Below are 19608 nucleotides of genomic sequence, written 5' to 3'. Positions count from 1 at the left end.
CAGTGAGTCCATGGCCATCTATTAGATTATCATCAAACACTGATGCAGAGTCAGAGCAAATGCCTGAGCACTGCCATCTCTGCACAGGTGTCTTATTAGTGTTTCTGGGAACTACACATCAGCATCGCCAGCTGATTACCTCTTATTGGTACATTTCGTCTGTGCCTTTCAAATTGTATTCAGCCTTAATTTCGTAGGACAATCAGAGTACATGCAGCTTCCATTTTCAGTGCCTCTGATAGTAATTTCCTGTGGGAACATGATTTATTTGTGTATGTGTGTGCATTTATTTGTGCAGCATGTGTTGTTGTCGTGTGTAGTCTCACAATTATAGATTTGGAGTGGACTAAACGTCGTACAGTGCTGAAACAATTAGACAATTAATCAATCAGTCGAGAGCCAGAAAACGAATCTACAACAAATTCATATGTTTGTTTTTGTTTTTTTTAAAGAAATAGAAAGTAATTTATCCACTGAAAAGTCCAAAAAATGTGAGGATTTAATTTTTTTCTCTGTTTGTAAATTAAATATATTTGTTTTTTGAAACGTTGCTCTGACAGTTGACCAAACATATTATGTTGTGCATTATGATAATGATAATTGTACTGAAATAATGGTGAAAATAACGTTTAGTTGCAGTTCTTCAGTAATTCAGACCTCATGCCACAGTGCACTTGTCAACACTGAGTACCACTAACCACATGTACCACACTTTTCTGAGTATTATGCCAGGTGTAGGTCTCCCTGGCCTGATTTGGCGTTGCAGCTGGTGTGGTCCCATCTCTAGTTTATTGTGTTGTATCAGGTATCAGATCGGTGCACCTCTAATTTAATTACATGAGCATTTAAGCACAGACAAAAGTACCATTCACAGTATAAGCACAGACAAGTTGCATAAGTGCACAGACTACAAATAAACTCACTCACTCATCACTCACTTAACTTCATCCTCTTATCCGGGGTCGGGTCGTGGGGGCAGCAGCTCTAGCAGGGGACCCCAAACTTCCCTTTCCCGGGCCACATTAACCAGCTCTAACTGGGGGATCCTGAGGCGTTCCCAGACCAGTGCGAAGATATAATCTCTCCACCTTGTAAGAACAAGTAAAAATACATTAATCCAGATTAGGGCAGCATGTTGGATTTGTAGGTTTCCTATCTATCTATCTATCTATCTATCTATCTATCTATCTATCTATCTATCTATCTATCTATCTATCTATCTATCTATCTATCTATCTATCTATCTATCTATCTATCTATCTATCTATCTATCTATCTATCTATCTATCTCGCTATCTATCTATCTAGCTATCTATCTATCCATCCATCCATCCATCCATCCATCCATCCATCCATCCATCCATCCATCCATCCATCCATCCATCCATCCATCCATCCATCCATCCATCCATTCATCTACCTGAACTGAAGTGTCCCAAAACCAGTAAAATGTACAAATATAAAAATGTATAAACACACACATTTACTTATATGGTGTAACATAATATAAATGGGGCTAATGTAGCTTCACATGCTTTTAAATAAGTAGCTCCTCCCATGAAGTCAAACTATATGTGTGTTTAAATCCCCTGTCCTGCGCTCTGATTGGCTGGCTGCTGTTCCAGGGGCCCCGTGACGCCCAGGCATTTTAACATCTGGGAGAGAAGTGAGCCGAGCTGGGCGGGGCGTAACGCACAATAACTCGAACGATTAACCAATCGGAGACGACGCGGTAACTAACGCCGCGCTGTGATTGGATGGAACGCCTGTCAAAGCCCAGTGTGGTGGGCGTGGCCTGCGCGGCTCCCGAAGTGTTGTGACTTCAGTCTGGCTCCAGTCTTGTCACAGGAGGAGTGAGGGGCGCCTTTTCCGCTGCTCCGGGATTATTCACCGTTTACCGAAGAAAACTACCGTAAACTAACACCCCTTCAACTTCTCCAGCGAGACTTTACCTCTTCGGTGTCTCCTCCGCGAGACAACGACGGTTAATTTTCTTCTACCACACACACACTGGACGTACGGAGGAAACAATAAGGTAAGAAGAAGTGGTCCGCTTGCTGCTGCTGCTGCTGCTGCTGCTGCTGCGGCACTTTGCTCATTAGGAGTCTGGTGCTCCAAGTTTGTCCCAGCAGGGAGAGTCTTTCCCCGTGTAAAGGAGGGTTGAACCGGCTTTATTCATTTTTAAGCACGTAAACACAACACTTCCGTCTCCTCTCATGAGCCCGGAGTACTCTCCCAAGTTGAATTCGGGGTCCGGAGGAGCCGCTTGTTCGTCCTCTTCTCCTCCGCTGTGTTTGGGCTCGTTTCTGCACAGAGGATGAACAGCAGATCACTCCAAGCTCCGCGCCGTGGCCCCTTATTTTAAAACACATTTGTGCATTTAAATGTGCTTTTTGCACTCATGCAACACTCCGAACCACGTCTCCTCTCTCTGTTGACCGTCCCTGCAGGAGTCCTCGGCAACTTATCACCAATCAGGGATGATAAAGTGGCGTCTCGCCCGAGCTGCAAATTGAATTCGGATACTCTGGTTCATTGTCCAACGAAAACATGCTAAATTGGTTTACTCGAGACCTGTTTGTGCAGAGGAAAGCATCACACAACGGGGGACGTGGCTCTCGTTTACCTGCAGATAACGTTGAGAAAGCCATTTGAGCGCTTGAGTTTAGAAAGGAGAAGGCTGTTGGGTTGTACAGTGCAGCGGCACCGTCTCACTTCCCGTAGATCGGAGCTGCAAAACCGATCTTTACTTCAGCTGCAGTTTTGTCTTAAAGCCAAGCTCGGAGGGGAAAGCGATGAGCTCATTATTCGGACAGGTTTCTGCGTTTGCGTGCAGACTTTCAGCGGCAGCAGGGTGTATTGGACTTCGGTGTATATTGCCTGCGACGCACAAAGAGATTTAGAAACCTGTGTTTTTTCTCTCGTGAGATTCCCAGGAGGCGCCGGTGGTTTGTTTATGTTGAAATGGACGCTGGGGTCTTGAGCCATCCTCTCTGCAGAAGTGGGGCTGTGATTTGTCTCAGCCTGTTGTGCATTAGCCCTCTCATCGCCCTCAGTGGGTGTTCAGTTTCAGTTGAGGCTAAAAACATTTCAACAATGAATAAATCCATCCCGTGCACAAGACAGACACACAACACCACTACTTCTTTCTGTCTTCTGTTTCGAGGCAATCTGTGCCAGACGCAAATGCAGCCTGCTCCTTTCCTCTTTTTCTCTCATCCATCCCCTAGCCTTGCAAAAAAGTTTGCAGGCATTTTAAAAATGCACGCTCAGTTTAAAGTGTGCATTGCATCGACTGAACAGTAAACACGTTCAGAATGTGCCTCTTGTGTTTGGCTGTTGGAAGGGAAACATCATGCACCCCCTGGCCTCAGTCAGTCAGCTGTCTAAGTGGAGACGCTGTGGTCGGATCTTGTGATTTTCTTCGGTTCTGCCTTGTCCCTGCTCATCTCAGCTGCTGCAGTGGTGATATGGAAGGATGGGGAAGGCCGCTGATGGCTTGTGGCTTCCTACTGCAGTTGTACAGTGACTTGGCACACCGTGGTGCTCAGGGGACGTTGCGATGTGGTTCCGGGTTATTTTATTTGACATGTTACTGGTCTGCTGACAAGGAGAGGTGCTGCTTCCCTGCAGGAGAAGCAAGATGCGTCCGTGTAGCCTGAGATAGTGTCTGATTCTTACCAGCAGGTCTGTCTGCACTCCTACTTACACTATATATAGTGCATGCAAATCTATATTCACCCCCCACACTCATACAATCAACTCCTCTCGGTTTTTCCTCCTTTCTTTTAACCAAACACCATTTGTAAAGTCACATTCTGCTGACAGGTGACTTACAGTCCCAGATGGAGGAGAAAGCAAAGTAGCAGCAGTGCCTTCATTTCCTCGTCACCTCTGAAAATTGCCTCCTTGTCGTCCAGCTCTCATTTTCAGGCCCGGTACTTCTGTCGTTCAGTTAGCATGGTTAATGGTGCATTTAGCCCGGTGTGTAATTTTATTTCCGATTTCCATTTCAGCACTTGCTTTTAGTTTGAATCCACAAGAGGCCCCGATGGAGGGACCCTGCATGTGCAGATGGCATCTTCTTAATGGTCCTCAGGGTAATGATGGTTGAAATAGGCTCCTAACCGGGGGCTGAGGACTGTGGCCCTTGGGGAACATTCAGCGGGCCTATTTCCATTTTCATCAGTGCTCAATATCTGAACAAAGCTATATATAACACTCATACACACACAGTTTGTCTGCAATTCGTATTGGTCAGAGGGGGAAAAACCCTGTTACATTAAACCCCCCAGCCAAATTGCTAAATTGTCGCACTCACGCTCATTTCCCCTCCATTTCAAGCTCAGTGGAACTTGAGAGCATCGAATTATATTTTCTGGCCGATTGTTATGACACCTTGACAACAGCGATTTGTCTGAAGTGTCTCTGACCTCAAACATATGGCGGCAGTGTGCAAACTGCCGATGTAGAGAAGGAGCCAGTGCAGTGCCGTGCTTCAGGAAGCAACAGTTAATCTCAGCTCCTGGTCCGCAACATATGGGACTTTGTTTGGCCCTGCACCTGAGAGAGGCACGGGCCTGTGGCACATCATATTTCATTTTGATAATGGCTGGTTACCCGTGGCAACTGGACAGCCAATAAAAACCCCTTTACTTGAAGTGGGTGGGTTTACGAGGATGTTAGCTTCAAGGCTATGTACCTCCACCCTCCCTTACCCCTTTCCCCGGCTTCTTGTGTCCAGTGAAGGGTGTGGGACCCCTAGGGAGTGAATTATTACCTGTCAGCCCTGCAAGCTCCCCGTCATCCATAATCCAGGGCTGACATAGCACGCGCGGGTCCAGGCTATCTGCTGAGACCACCGGGCCTTGGCCTTCAGGTCTGGCCCCGTTTGGCCACAGCTGGTAAGAAATCACATTAACATGTTGCTCCAAGCGTTACAAATGCACAGGTTAAGGATAGCAGGCAGACCTGCCTCGTGCCTGCTGCAGCATGGATGGAGTGGGTCCTCCATCACTGTCCTGACTGACTGTGGCTTTTTTTCAATAGTTTTCAGCCACTCTTCCAACTGAGCAGCAACAACTTATTTATCATGCTCAGAAGAAAGACTTTCCATCATACTTTTGCTGATTCAGTGCACAGTATCTCAGATATATTGACCTGCATGATTTTGAAAGTTAATTTCCAGATTGCCTGTGGCATGGATATAATGTATACTGCCAATTTAGTTACATCTGCTTATTTATTGTTGTTGCAGCCTCCTGGAAGTAAAGGTGGAATAAAGGGGATGTTTTCAGCTTTGACAACCTTTTGTGCCCTTAGACCAACCATCATTTATTAGATTTGAACATTTGGCAGGCTTATAATTACGTCTGATTCCAAAAACAGGCATGCGGTGGCTTGCCTCCTGTGGTCCCGGTGCGGTTTGTGCAGGACTGGAAATTATAGCCAAGCTGATGAGTGTGTAAATTTCGGGAGGAAAAGCTTTGAGTTCAGTGAAAGGCTAGAGGGAAGGAGAAGAAAAAGACGGCAGGAGGGTGGCAGACCACAAACTGGACAAGTGACAGGCCTCGGCCCGTCCATCCAGACTGGCTGTCTTCCTGTGGTTTTGTCGAGCTGTTCCTTCAGAAATGTTAACCCCTCGTCGAACATGGACGACGAGGGGTTAACATTTCCGCTTGCCAGCCCGCCGCGGCCACAAGCAGCGCAGCGGGAACACTGGATGACTGTCTGGTTACGCTTCGTGGAGCACTGTGGATGGAGTCCAGCAATTAGAAGGGGAAAATTTAACCTTTAGCGTGCAGCTTCAGCAAATTTGCCTCAGATTTATATTTTTAGGCCGGAGAGCGTCGCATGTCTCATGAAAGAATCTTTGTTGAGAGTGAAAAACCTCAGTTGCTGTGTTTTCAAGGCTTATATTCTCCTTTCTTTGTGTTTCCAGTCATGCACTAAGGTTTCTGGGTTTTGTTTGTGGTTTTGTTCTTCAGAGTCATCATACTCATAGATGCATGCTTTTCCTCATCCCTCCCTCCCTCCTGTATCGGTTGCCCTTTTTAGATGAAGCAGAGAGCACCTATTCACTATATACTGTATCACACATACACACACATACATACACACACACACTTTGATTTGTATAGCAAGGAGGCTGCGTGTGCTACCCACAGGGCAGCTTGGAAGGAGCATGCACAACAGAAAGGATCTCTCTTGAAGGATAAAATAATGACTCATCCGAAAAAGAATCCTTGTCATTTTTCATGCATATTTCATGCGAAGAAGTAGCTAATGCGGCTTCATATGTGCATGGATTTTCATCGTTTTAAAGGATTATTAGCTGATGACTCAGCGCAACGATCTTCCAAAACTCCCATTCAGCCGCGTCAACCCCGCAATCCTCCAGAATCCTGTTTATTTTAAAAAACCTTAATGCTCAGTAGGATAATATTAACTCCCAAAAGATTAATATAATACAGACATCACCGCGCACTCCCTCTCGCCACCATGGAGAGTACAGAAACATAGCTTCCCCTCTAAATCCACTTCAGTCCCCCCCCCCACTTCTTTGTTCAACTGAAATAAGGAAACAAGTGTCTCTGTAAATAGCCTCTGGCCATACATACCATTTATTGATCGTTGGACTCTTAGTTTGGTGGGCTTGGGAATGGTAGAAGTGCATTGGTTGTGTTGCTCCAAATGATCTCTTAATCAGTTCATAATGAGTGCAGACCTCCCGCATCATTGATTAGTCAGCCAGGCTGAAAATAGAGCAAATCACCCTCCTTACTTCCTAATCTCCTGTCCTTCATGCTGGTAGAGGAGAAAAAAATGGCGTTGCAGGTCGACCCAGAAGTTAGCATTGTCTCGGTTCCCTCGGCAAAAAGCTAATGGGATATTTTCTCTGGCTTTAGGATTATCGCAGAAAATGAGCTTTGTGGCGAACACGTTTATGATATTCACACATTTTGTTTAGCAAGATAATCTTCACAAATGAACACAGCTCCTATGGTTTTTGAGGCCTACATGCAGTCTTTGGAAGTAAAAAGCTAACGTACTGTAACTCTACTACCTTTTAAGTGACTCACTAGGCACAAGGATGTTGGTAGTCTCACACGTAGAAGCTTAAAAATTCACGAGTGGGGGATTTACTGACATGTTTTTATGTGGTAGAACAAAACATTCAAATCTCTTGAGCTTGTGTTAATTCAGGCATCTAACCAAAAACTAATAAACAACATGGGCTTCAAGGCGAGGGAACCGGAAGTGCAAAAATGCTAACTAATTTCCAGGTTTTACGACTAATTCCCCGCAGCACTCGTTTACATGCTGCTGTGAAAGTTCATGCGATTCATGCTGTGTAGGAAATCTTTATTTAAGGCGATTCATAGAGGTTACACCATGAGACACAGAACGGCAGGGATTTTGCCATATTGCGTACGCCCTTAAGTGGTCCAAACACATGATGCTGTCGATTTAAACAAAACTACGCGGTAAGGTTTAGGCAACAAAACCAGTTAGGGTAAGGATAAGATCCTGGGTGGGGTCAAAATAAGTGCGTTTGTAAAGTAACTAAAATGATCAAACATTTGTTTGACCCTTCCGCAACCCCAACCTACCTCCTGTCGTGGAGTTTGGTGCTTTCAATCCTGAAACACTTGCTCTAAGCTTCTAATATCCCTGCGGATGGGTTTGCAGTTAACAGCTCTCCGTGTTTGCAACAGTGCCAAATGCCAAGTGCAGCGACAGAACGGTGGTATTTAATGGGCTGGTGTTTTATTTTACAATAACCATTACAGGTTAGTCCTTTATTGGCAGTGAATCAGTGACTGTTGTTTGGTAAGGTTGAATTTACAGAACTTGAACGTGTGACCTTGTTCTTTTGTGACCATTTTATATCCATGTCCGGCTTGGGAATTGCATTATCATGAAATACACACATACTTCTCAATATACAATCTATCGTTGGTAACTCTTATCCTCGCTACAGCATCACCCTTTTCCCTCATCTCCATCTTCACTGCTAAGCGCTCATTGCTGTGGGCTTTCTGTGCTTTGTTTCTCAGAGATTGGCTCTCAATCAAGTGGTGTGGGCGGCACCATAACGTCCCATTCCTCGGTTTTTCAATTTGTGAGGTTTTCGCTTCTGTTAGTGGAGTTATGTTCCTCGCCTGTTCAGCCACGGTGACTATCACAGCTTGCACTAACAGCCCAGTAACTCTCCTATTTCCTCCGAACAAACGGCTGTTGTTGCTGCAGGAAATGTAGCCATCCATCTTTGTGCCAGAGGTTATTTCCCTGGAAAGACCTACCAGACACCCAGGGCCTCTCACCATCCCTCTCTGATTTGGTGTGCACTCTTAAAAAGAACATTTGGCACAGCAGACATTTGTCTTGTTTTCAGCACAATAAGTTGTAACTGACACACCTCGCCTCATACCGCGAGGAATCTCGTCTGTTGAAAATATCCTTTTTTATAAAAATGGGATACTGTGTCCTCACATAACGTTTGGCTGCGTATCACAAGTAATACAGCACGTCCCGCTCGGTGACTCTGATTGAAATCTCACAACTAATGGAATGATGAAATGGAGAGAAAACAAGGTCGATCCAGATATGATAGGAAAACAGGTTGGGTTCATTTAAGTTGGCTGATGAATGCCTGAGAATCCGCCGTCAGACGCCTCTTTTTTGGCACAATTTTGTTTTTAGACTGTTCATTAGTCGCTTGGACCAACTTCTCTGCCAGACTTTTAATTTAAGTTTGATTTAGGAGTCAGCCGCACGCCTCAGCTCCCGCTTTGTGAAATTTTAAGATAAGAAAATATTCTTTTATGTCATTTTTATTGCAGGTAGCCTAATCTTTAAAAGGCTGTCTGGAAGTTGAGTGAGTGAGTTGTGGCGCTGAAGTTCAGACTAGCATTAGAGCTGTAAGTAATGATTACTTTCATTATGACTATGTCTGTTACTTTATGATTCATTGTTTAGTCTATTAAATGTCTATCACAAGTTTTTACGGCTTGAGGTGCTGTCGAAAATGTCTTGTTTTGATTGACCTGACGCTAAAACAAACAATTTATCGATTTAATTGGTTAGTGGATCGACAGAAGATTAATCTGCAGCTATTTTTTTGACGATTATTCACTCATCTTCAACCGCCTGTCCCTTTCGGGTTCGCGGGGGGGCTGGAGCCGATCCCAGCTGACATCGGCGTGAGGCGGGGTCCACCCTTGACAGGACGCCAGTCTATCGCAGGGCACATAGAGAGGAACAGAGACAGACAGGCAATTTTTAGTGTCATCAATGAACCTAACACGTGCATGTCTTTGGATTGCGGGAGAAAACCCACGCAGACGAGGGGAGAACATGCTAACTCCACACAGAACGGCCCCAGCTGGGATTCAAACCAGGAACTTTCTTGTTGACGATTTAATCATTTGTAATTTTTCCTCACACCCATGCAAAAATGTGCCATGTCCTGGTATTGGGTTTTGGCAAATTGTAATTGCCATATTACATCATTCTTGATGTAGACCAACTAACTGATCTGCGATGCGTCATATAAACAATAGGTCAGTGCGATCATTCACTATGATCATTCATTGTCTTCCAATGGAATCATACATCTGACTTATATCAGGATAGAAGCTATTAGACATATTAGCCAGCCCTATTAACCAATATTGAAATGAATCATCAGTCGCAGCACTTGTTCGATCTGTACCGTGTACAGTTTACAGTGAAATTCTGAAAACGGTTTGGCAAAGACGATTCTAATCGATTCTTTGATCCGGCTAGATGTTTGAGGACTAATCAGAATCACTGTTCCTGGTTGTGTTGTGCATCTCCGTCGAGTGAGATCCAGCAGAAAAGCACTGAACAGATCCCAAAGTCTCTGAAAGAAGGGCGTAAAGTGTTGTTGTTCCCCATTCCCGAGGCTGCGGAGCACATCTCCAGAACGGAGCGTGATGAAACACAATGTGGGATAAGAGTTTCTGGCAGGGTTGAGAACGAGGGATGGAATATCTGATAGATTCTTTTTCTCTTAGGTTTCTCTTTTGATAATCTGTCGCACAGCAATTGTCTGGCTTGTCACATCTTGGCTAAAGCAATTAGACTGTCTGCGTGAAGGAGGGGGGTCCGCTGCTTAGTTACTATAGGAGTAATTCTGAGTTATGATCGTGCCTCATTGTTGCTTATTGGAGTTTTTCGAAATGAGAATTTTTATGGTCCTGAAATGTGAAATGAAGCAGGAAATTAAAAAGCTAAGATAAGCTTTTTTTTTTCCCTTTTCTGTCCTCTTCATCCAAAGCCGCTGCCTTCGCACCGTAATGCCCCATCAGGCTCAGAAGGTGACAGGTATTCTCATATTTCATTTATTTAAGTGTTCAAAGAAAATACGGTATCCCCCCCCCCAGAGTTATCACACATCTTTTTGGAAAAGGAAATGGGCTCTTCTCTCGGTAATGTAATGCGACATGTCTACCTTCTGTGAGGGACCTCACTGCATCTAATTTCCAAACTGTCCCCCAAAATAGCAGCGCCGTTTGACCTTGTTCTTGAAAAAAGTTGACCAAGTCCCATCGCACCTCCTGCGCTGCACACACTTTGAATGGACCGTGTGAAATAAAACTCTGCCAGTTCTAGTTTTAGGTGAAAGGTTCATTGACGGTTTATGAAACTCAGATTGGATCCCCAACTCCTCTTCTCCCTCGGGCTCTTTATCCGATTTCTTATGCATGCACCCTGCGCTCTGCAGATAGGGATTGCGGCTGATTTTCTTCGCAAACAACACTCTGCATACCTTAGTGCTTAAATCTGGAATATGTTGAATTTAGAATATGCAGTCCTTTTTCTTTTAAGCTTGAACGCTGAATCCGTGTGTGTGTGTGTGTGTGTGTGTGTGTGTGTGTGTGTGTGTGTGTGTGTGTGTGTGTGTGTGTGTGTGTGTGTGTGTGTGTGTGTGTGTGTGTGTGTGTGTGTGTGTGTGTGTGTGTGTGTGTGTGTGTGTGTGTGTGTGTGTGTGTGTGTGTGTGTGTGTGTGTGTGTGTGTGTGTGTGTGTGTGTGTGTGTGTGTGTGTGTGTGTGTGTGTGTGTGTGTGTGTGTGTGTGTGTGTGTGTGTGTGTGTTTTAAGTGCCTCACCTGTGTGCAAGCATTCAGGCTGTTTATAATCTACACTTTATTATTTGTGGATATTTTAGCGGCCACCATATGTGCAGTGGATATTTGGCTTGGACACGGTGTAAGATAAGTCTGCTCGCCTACACTTAGCTCGGCCATTTTCCTCCGTTTCTCAGAACTCCGGGCTTGTTTCCATCGAATCCAGGCTATTTTTAAACCGCTCTTTGGGGGAGAGCGCAGGGGTTTATCGGGGGGTTTCAGTTAGTGTCATATGAATCCAAACTGGGCAACGGTCCAGGGTGAATAAAACACACCTCCCCCAACCCTACAGTGCCCTGAACCAGAGAGAGAGAGAGAGAGAGAGATACTGTGTGTGTGTGTGTGTCAGTTTATTAACCATGTGTTGACTCACCCCTGCAGCTGTGTCTGTGAGTGAGTGGGAGAAAGGGTGCATGCGTGCTTGTGGTCCGGAAGAAATGGATTCTTCATAGGTGCATCATGAGTCTCTTTGAGCAGTTCAGCATCGATGCAAAGAGGGATCAACTAGAGTTTTAAAATAGCGCTTTTAATAAATAATAAAAAAGCCAGGTATGCACCGTACAGTGAACTGAAATGAGTGATTATTGTTTTTATTGATTCATTTACTAATATTCTTTCAGGGCCTGGCTGATATGGGGTTTTTAAGACTGAGACCCACTTTAGAGGGAAAATTCACCGCTTACAGATGTGGCAGATAAAGTGAATTAGACGCTCAGACAGAGCGTTTCACACTGTGGTGCTGCAGCAATGGGCAATATGACAAATATAATGTGTTTTTTAAAGAACAAAGCATGTAAACCTACTGTAGCTCACCTGAAAAATGCCAATAAAAGGGTCTCTTGAATTAAATGAAAAATAAAGTTAATCAAAATATCTAAATTGCTTTCTGTATGCTATGTTCTGTAGACAAGGTTTCATAGCGATGCATAACGTAAAACATATACACAGATACCGACAGATAGGGATATGTCTGTGGAAATACGATATATTATATATATATTGGTCATAATGTCCGAGAGGCCAAGGTCACATCTTCAAATATCTTATTTTTCCCAACCAAAATTCTCTGATTTTTATTGTTGTAAAATAATTCTCTGAGATAAGTTGAATGCCTGTACTATGGTCACTTCTGTTTTTGCACTATTTGGTCATATTTACTCATATTTATTCACTCCATATTATATTATTACAAACAAAACAAGAACAACTGCACTATATCATGTGAATATGTATATATGTCGATTTATATTTCTTCCCTTCTTAAATTTAACTTTATTGCTTATTTTTGCTATTTTTTTTACCTTATTTTGTAATATTCTGTTGCTGTTGTGACAAAAGAATTTCCCCGTCTGTCGGACATTAAAGGTTTTCTGATTCTGATTCTGAACATCCATATGCTTGAGAAGCTGAAACCTGAATAATAACTTATGTATGGTTTTAAAATAGATTTTTAGAAGTAAATTAATTTGGCTTTTGTCATGAGGAATTCTGATAGTCCTGTTATTGTGAATGTGATCAGTAAGAAAGTAGATTGAAATAAAACATCTCTAGCCTCCTGAATCAAAGTGTGACTGACCTGGAGGTTCTGAGCCCCAGTGCCTGTGTGTGGTAAAGTAAACGTCCACATCTGATCATCACTGTCGGAAGCATATCATGTATTTTAGATATCATCCATGGGGCGGCAGTAGCTCAGTCCATAGTGACTTGGCTGGGAACCGGAGGGTCACTGGTTCGAGTCCCTGTGTGGACCATGAATGGAGTGTGGACTGGTGGCTGGAGAGGTGCCAGTTCTTCTCATGGGCACTGCCGAGATGCTGTTGAGCAAGGCACCGAACTCCCAACTGCTCGGGGCCCTGGTCACTGACAGCCCCCTCGCTCTGACATCTCTCCATTAATTGCATATATATAGGTCCTGTCTGTGCATGTGTGTGTATTTCAGGCCTGTGTGTGTGTAACATGAAAAAATAGAGTGAATTGCGGGACGATTAAAGGAATTCTTCTTCTTCTTCTTCGTACATAAAAAAAAGAATCAAGTTGTCCGATCAGACTCAAACAGTGATCCTCCTAACATGAGCACAATCTCAGAGTAATCACTAGAGATAATTTTAGCCAAAGTGTGCTGTGCAGCATTGTGTGTCTGCCTTCAGCGACTGCTCAGGGCTGGAAAACATGTTCATTAATTTACACCAGGGCTGCACACTTACTTCCACCAAGAGAGCGACAAACACAACAAAACACCTCCCACTCGAATGAATCCTCTTCAGCTGTTTGATCCCTCCTCATTGCTTTTTCTTCCGGCCTCCACCGTCTCTCCCTGAGGGGCAGTTTCTGGTGACTGACGGCATGAAAACAACCTCAGAGTAAACAAAGCACCCACCGCCAAACTACGCTATTACTTTAATGTCACAACTCGATGACAGGTGGCTAGGTGAAAGCAATGAGTGGACAACACAACTCACAGTTTCGATCTTAGTTCATGTCTGATGCTGACAGTAGCCCTTCAGCAAAACACAGTCTGAATGAGTGGTGGCCTGTTGCTACAGGTAGCGAGAGGATGAAATGTGAGGAAGTCCAGTTTGAAAGCACAAAGACACTGCACAGCTGTTAAAGGCAGATTTTACAACTTATGCAAAGTTTAATGACCGCGGACATTTTCCCCGACATCTTGATGCTTGCGATCTTAACCGTAAAAATCCTGCAAGCTACGAAGAATTCACCTCGTAAGCACCCTTGTGAGTACTTGTTGGGCCGATGTTGCACATAAGCATTCGCTACGCAACCACTACTCGTCCATTATTATTCCATTCATGAACATTTAACTATGCACATTACTTTTTAGATTGGACACCATCTCTCCCCTCGGACATTCTCTCTTCCTTACTACGATATTACAGCCAGGTTCAATATGGCAGATTCCCGAGTATGGCAGCAGCCTGGAGTCTAGCTGGTCTGTGGTACGTGTAGATATTAAAGAGTTACCCAAGGCCTTCACAGTGTTGCAGTGCTGTGACAGAAGATTCGCCAGGACTAACCTTGCGTTCCAGTACCCCATACTGCCATACTGATTAGGACGTTTAAGAGCACATAGTGCCTCAAATGCAATGTTCCAAAAACACCTGGAAGTCCGACTACATCTGGTTAGATTTTGCATCATGCAAGTTAGCATGCTTTTCCGGCTATTCTTACCCAAAATCCTTTGCACAGCATAAATGAACCGGAGGGTGAAAGTTTAAGATGCAATGTTATGAAGAAGTAACCCGAATCGACAGCTGGTTTGTTTCACGGGACCATCTGAGAAGACGTCTTTAGAAACTGGTTAGGAAAGAACAGGGGCCTTCAAATTATACCTGACAGGTGACTGAACCATCTGTCTGTCAAACTCTCAAACCGGAGAAGAGAGGAAACATCCTCTCTCGTTGAAGAAAATAGTTTTGATAAAAAGATTTATGTGTGAAGTGAACCTTTGATTCTCGCGTGATCTGTGTTAGCGCAAGAATTCAGCTGCTCTGCAAGGTAAATGAAGAAGTATGCATACTGCATGCAACAGCAGCAGCAGCAAAACAGCACCTTTTTAGGGCGGCTGCGGTATGTAGTAGCTGCTAAAAGTCCAAAGAAAAAGTATGCGATTTGGAATTTCTCATTTGGAAAGTCCTTGAAAAAAATACACAAACTCAGTGGCCACAATATCCATCAATTTCACCTTTTTATACATTTGAAAATGTCCAGATTTTGGTTATGTTGTCAGGGAAATGTGTAGATAAAATATTAAGAGGAAATTCTTCTTATTCTTTTCTGTCCCATTTACATACATGAGGTGAGCAGGATATTAGAAACACCTCCGGATATAATGCAGTCCAGTATGACACCACCTTTACCTATGCCCTTAACGCTGCAGCACATAATTGAATTAACATCTCTTATAACGTAATCGAGGTAGACATCATGGCAGAACAATTACATTGGATAGAATCACATTGTGCAAGTGTACCTAATACATCCAGTGTCATAAACTAAATATTCTTTGTAACGTCCAGCAATAAGCCAAACTGTCACTTCTTTAAAACCGTCAGTTACTCAATAGATATCTGCATTACTGGCATGTCAATAAAGTGTAACAAACAAAGCACCAAACAAAGCATCAAACCACATTTCCAGTTTCTTCAGTACAGATTAGCAGACTTTCATCCACTGTCTCTCACAGCCATCACCATAAACTGTATCTATATATATATGTATTTCAAAGCATACATTAGGAACAACCTAACTGCATGATGAAATCCCGACCATCAATTTCCCCAAGTTGTACAGAATAGTTGGACGCAAATACACTTATAAAAAAAAAAAGCTGTGTGGAAGGGAATTAATCAAGTCTCTTGTGCAAGTTTCATTGACTGTCTAATGGAAATCATGATCCATTTAACAAGCGCCAGCAACCCGGCAACGATCTGGCGCACTTCCCGCAGCGCGCTCCACTTCGGTGTTTGCCACTCTTTAGTCAAAGCCACTCTGATCTGGAAATTAAATGCGCAAAAACGGGAGAGACTGACAGCTCTGTGCCCAACGTGTGCGCAGACACAGGTCAGTTACTGGGACGAGGCAGTCCATTCACCAGGAAGATCTTTTTAATTAGGCTATGTCCTTTTAATTAAGCAGCCAGCATAATGTCTCTGTCCATTTGTCACCCCCGCTTTGCTCAGCCGAGGGTGAATATACCCTCTTTTGTCTCCTCGCGGTTCCAGAGGTCCCGGCTTCCTATTATATTTCCTCATTCACTGAAATGTATTTTTTCTTCTCCTCCTTTAGATTAGCATGATAATACCCCATGGAGGGGAGGAAAAGTGGTGAAGAGCTATTGCGAGACTGCTCATCAGAATCACTGTGTGCAAGGCCGTGGTTATTATCATACTGAATGCACCATCAGTTAAACTAACAGCCTGAATTCCGACATTTATCTCCAATATCATAGACCGACTGTCAATTGCACGGGGAGCACAATGGCAAATTATGGGTTATGTCTTGCTCCTTGGAGTCTGGATCTTTCCCCTGAGTAATTACGCTATGGTAATGCCACCTCTTCATGCACTTCCCATGACAGAAACAAGGCTTCCCAACTGTTCGGATGTCACAGAGTTGGGCGAAGTGAAATATGGGTGAATAAACGTGTTGTTTGCGTACGGGCGGCACACACGAAACTCAAGCACATCCTCTGTTTACCCTTCAGCTCTGGGGCATTGAGGGGGAAAAAAAGCTCAGCTGCAGCCTGGAGCCTGCGTTTCCAGAGACGGGGTCGGATGCAGGTCAGGCCACCTTGAACTCCTCAGATGGATTTATTGTGTCGAAGGTGGACAGGGTCAGGTCACGCTCCTCCACTCCCCTCCGCCTCAGCACGAGGACTTTGTTAGTGTCGGACATGGAGCAGACACCGGCAGCACAGACAAATCCATGTCACGCTCTCCGAGGAGAACCCCGCTGGAGTCAGAGGTCATGTGTTAAAGGGGGCGTCCCGATTGCATGACCCGAATACTGATTGATTTTCTTGAGTGGGTGTCAAGGGAAGGGGGGCCCTGCAAGGCGATAGTCAGGGAGGGGGGGCTTGTCACTTCCCCCTACCCCATGTGGAGATGTGGAGTTGAGGGAATGTGATACAAAGGAAGGAAAAAGACGCTCTGAGTCACAACATGCCCGACTCCTGCGCTCGACTGTGTACCTCAGTGGGTGTGTGTTTTCACTTTCCCCGAAACAAGACACCAGACCACATGTTTTTCTTTTAATAGACAGCTGAGTGAAGAAAGGGCAGGAGTGTGGTCTGTTTGCCAGATTATCGCTGGGTTGTTGGCATTTGGTGGAAGACAGAAGAGGCCGCACTCCGTAGTTCCTCTGTTAGATTTATTAGTTGGCAAAAAATGCACAGCCATGGTGGCCATTGACGGTTCTATCAATCGTCCAATTAGCGCAGTTCAAAGTGTTTTTCAGGTGACTTACAAACTAAATGGAAATTCAATTTTCATCCAGCAGGGTCTTACATTTGTAGCGTTGGCCATAGGTCGCATCTATAATAATGATTGACTCACCAGGTCAATTGGTAAGGGCTCTGACAGGGCAGTCACCATGTAGGTCATACATGTGTAAAACAAGAAAAGCAAAGGCCAGTGGTACGGCTCTTGCCTAATCTGCCCAGTTCAATATACATCACAGTTTACAGTAGGGCTGTGTATTGGCAAGAATATGGCGATAAGATGTGCCTCATGATACAGGGTAGCGACAGACAAATATATCAACATTATCAGCTGACATTGGCTTATCACAGACATATCGTTATTGCCATATATGTGCCGATATGAAAATGAATTTTTTAGAACATATAATGGAGAGAACGAGGCTTTTAGAAATGGTGTCATTAAGCGGTTTGTCCTGGTGGTCAGAGATTGACTGATAGTGAACATACAGTACTGATCATTATTTAGTTATTTCATTTTTATTTATTTTTTTTATTCTCTTATTTTATTTTCTCCATGTTCATTTCTAGAATTGGTTGACAATGTAATACATTACGTATATAGAATGTATAATCATTTTGGATATTCTTGAATAAAGCCATTTGTTTAGGAAAGCAGTCCTATTTGCAGAGTCATATTTGCACAATCCATACAGAAAGGTTCAGAAATTCATTACATCGGACACCTTTATTTACCGACCGTCTGACTGCTCATGATTCATGCCCCATCTGACTTTATTGTAGCGATGTCACCGTGTTCCTGGATCTAAGCAATTATTACAATTTGTGATCATATCAGATCATTATAAGGCTCCAAACAGTAATAAAAAGGACTTTTCCTTGATACTAATTCCACTAATAAAACATGAAAAAATACAAACCATAAAAAATGCCAGACTACAAAAAATATAGATGCAATTAAAAAAAAGTTGAAATAAAAACAATAAAATATATAAAAGACAATATGCATAAGTCACTGCTTTAGCCTCGGCAGTTATATTTAGTTCTCCCCATAAACTGTAAGGAGCCTCTTTGTCTTTGTTGTCCTCTTGCTGGGAAATTGTTTTATTTTTACGCAGTAAGCCACTAAATTACAAAAGATGTTTTTTTTCTGTATAGTGCTCAAAGCTCTGACTCCTTGCAGAACTGCTGACATATCATGATATTTGAGCAGCGATCTCGGGCTCACATGGCTCTAATTTTGATGAGTTTCCAGAGAAAAACTGTAATTATGATTAAAAAGTCGGTCCTAATCCAGTATCTGCAATGTCTGGATGCCATTTAAATGTCTCCCATCTCCTCAAGTAAAATAGAAAAAGGTCACGAAAAAGACTGAAACAGAGAGCTCATAATCACCCTCAAACCTGAATTATCCCTATCAGGGTGGTGGTGATATTTGAAGCTGACTTGTTTCTGCTTGAAGAAGCACTAAACTTTAGAGGCGTCATTGTCTCCTCATGATAAACCCTGAATAAACACATTTACCAGTCTGATATTAAATGGGCCTCGGATCCAGACTGACTTAACTGAATACATAAAAATTGTGTGTTTGGTTGATCGAGATGTTGATCTTAGGCTTTACTTTTCTGCATATAATCTTTTTTGAACAGCATCTCTTGCAGCGCTGCAAGATTTATATATTTTGTTCTTAAAAGTTCTCTGTGTACCTTTCAGAAAACCGTCGTTATTAGTGATGCCAGGGTGGCCGTGGGTGACCTGCAGTCAGCAACCTGTTGCATGCTCGCACAAACTGACCAACAACTGACCGGCATCATGTTGGTCTACTGCTGTAAAATGAATTAAGGTCATATTTAGAATAACCGTAGCTTGCTGTTTGTTAATCACTCCATCAGCCAACGCCACAAAATAACCGACGGCAGATCCATGCCGAGTATACGAGACACAGCCAGCTCAGGTTTTGGTGAGCTAACATTTGTTAACTTGCTACGCCGCATAGATCTTGCATTGCTTGCTTTGTAATATAAGCTGATAAGATCATTTGCAAGCAGCGAGCCAGCTATATCAACCCAGAGACTCTGGATTAATTAGCTGACATTATCAACTAAAGGCAGTATTTTGCTACATTAGCAAGAAAGGTAACGTCAACTACCATTAGCCAGCTAAAACCACGATTTTTAAGTTGCCTTACAACCTGTTTAACCCTTAAATGAGTGACCCAATAAAAACGTTTGATACGTGTTAAACGTTACACGCAGGACCTTTTATTCAAAAACGAAGCCTTTGACTTTGGATAATAGACATCCATGACTTCTACCTCTAAACAAGATAAAATAACCAGAGTGCACGAAAAAGAAAACTCAAGACAAAAATACTCATTCAAAAAATAGTTTAAATTAAAGTTTCGATTTCTACATGTACATCAACCAGTAGAAAAGAGACGCATAGCAGCAAGGTTATGTTCCTGTGGCCACAGAAGAAAGGTTTGTCAAGTGGCTGT

At 43.4% G+C, this 19608-nt stretch overlaps 1 protein-coding gene across 2 annotated transcripts in view; it reads left to right on the top strand.

Moving 5' to 3' along the window:
- Nucleotides 1-1844: 1844 nt before the first annotated feature.
- sema6cb (semaphorin 6Cb) overlaps nt 1845-19608 on the top strand; it is a 170169-nt gene continuing 152405 nt past the window's right edge. For both annotated transcript variants that reach the window (XM_083918214.1, XM_083918212.1), the window contains exon 1: nt 1845-2035. The gene's annotated coding sequence lies outside the window, so the exon portion shown is untranslated. The remainder of the gene's footprint in view (nt 2036-19608) is intronic.

Source organism: Echiichthys vipera (genome assembly GCF_963691815.1).
Source record: "Echiichthys vipera genome assembly, chromosome: 8".
Taxonomy (NCBI): Eukaryota; Metazoa; Chordata; class Actinopteri; order Perciformes; family Trachinidae; genus Echiichthys; species Echiichthys vipera.
This window is presented reverse-complemented; position numbering and strand designations above follow the sequence as displayed.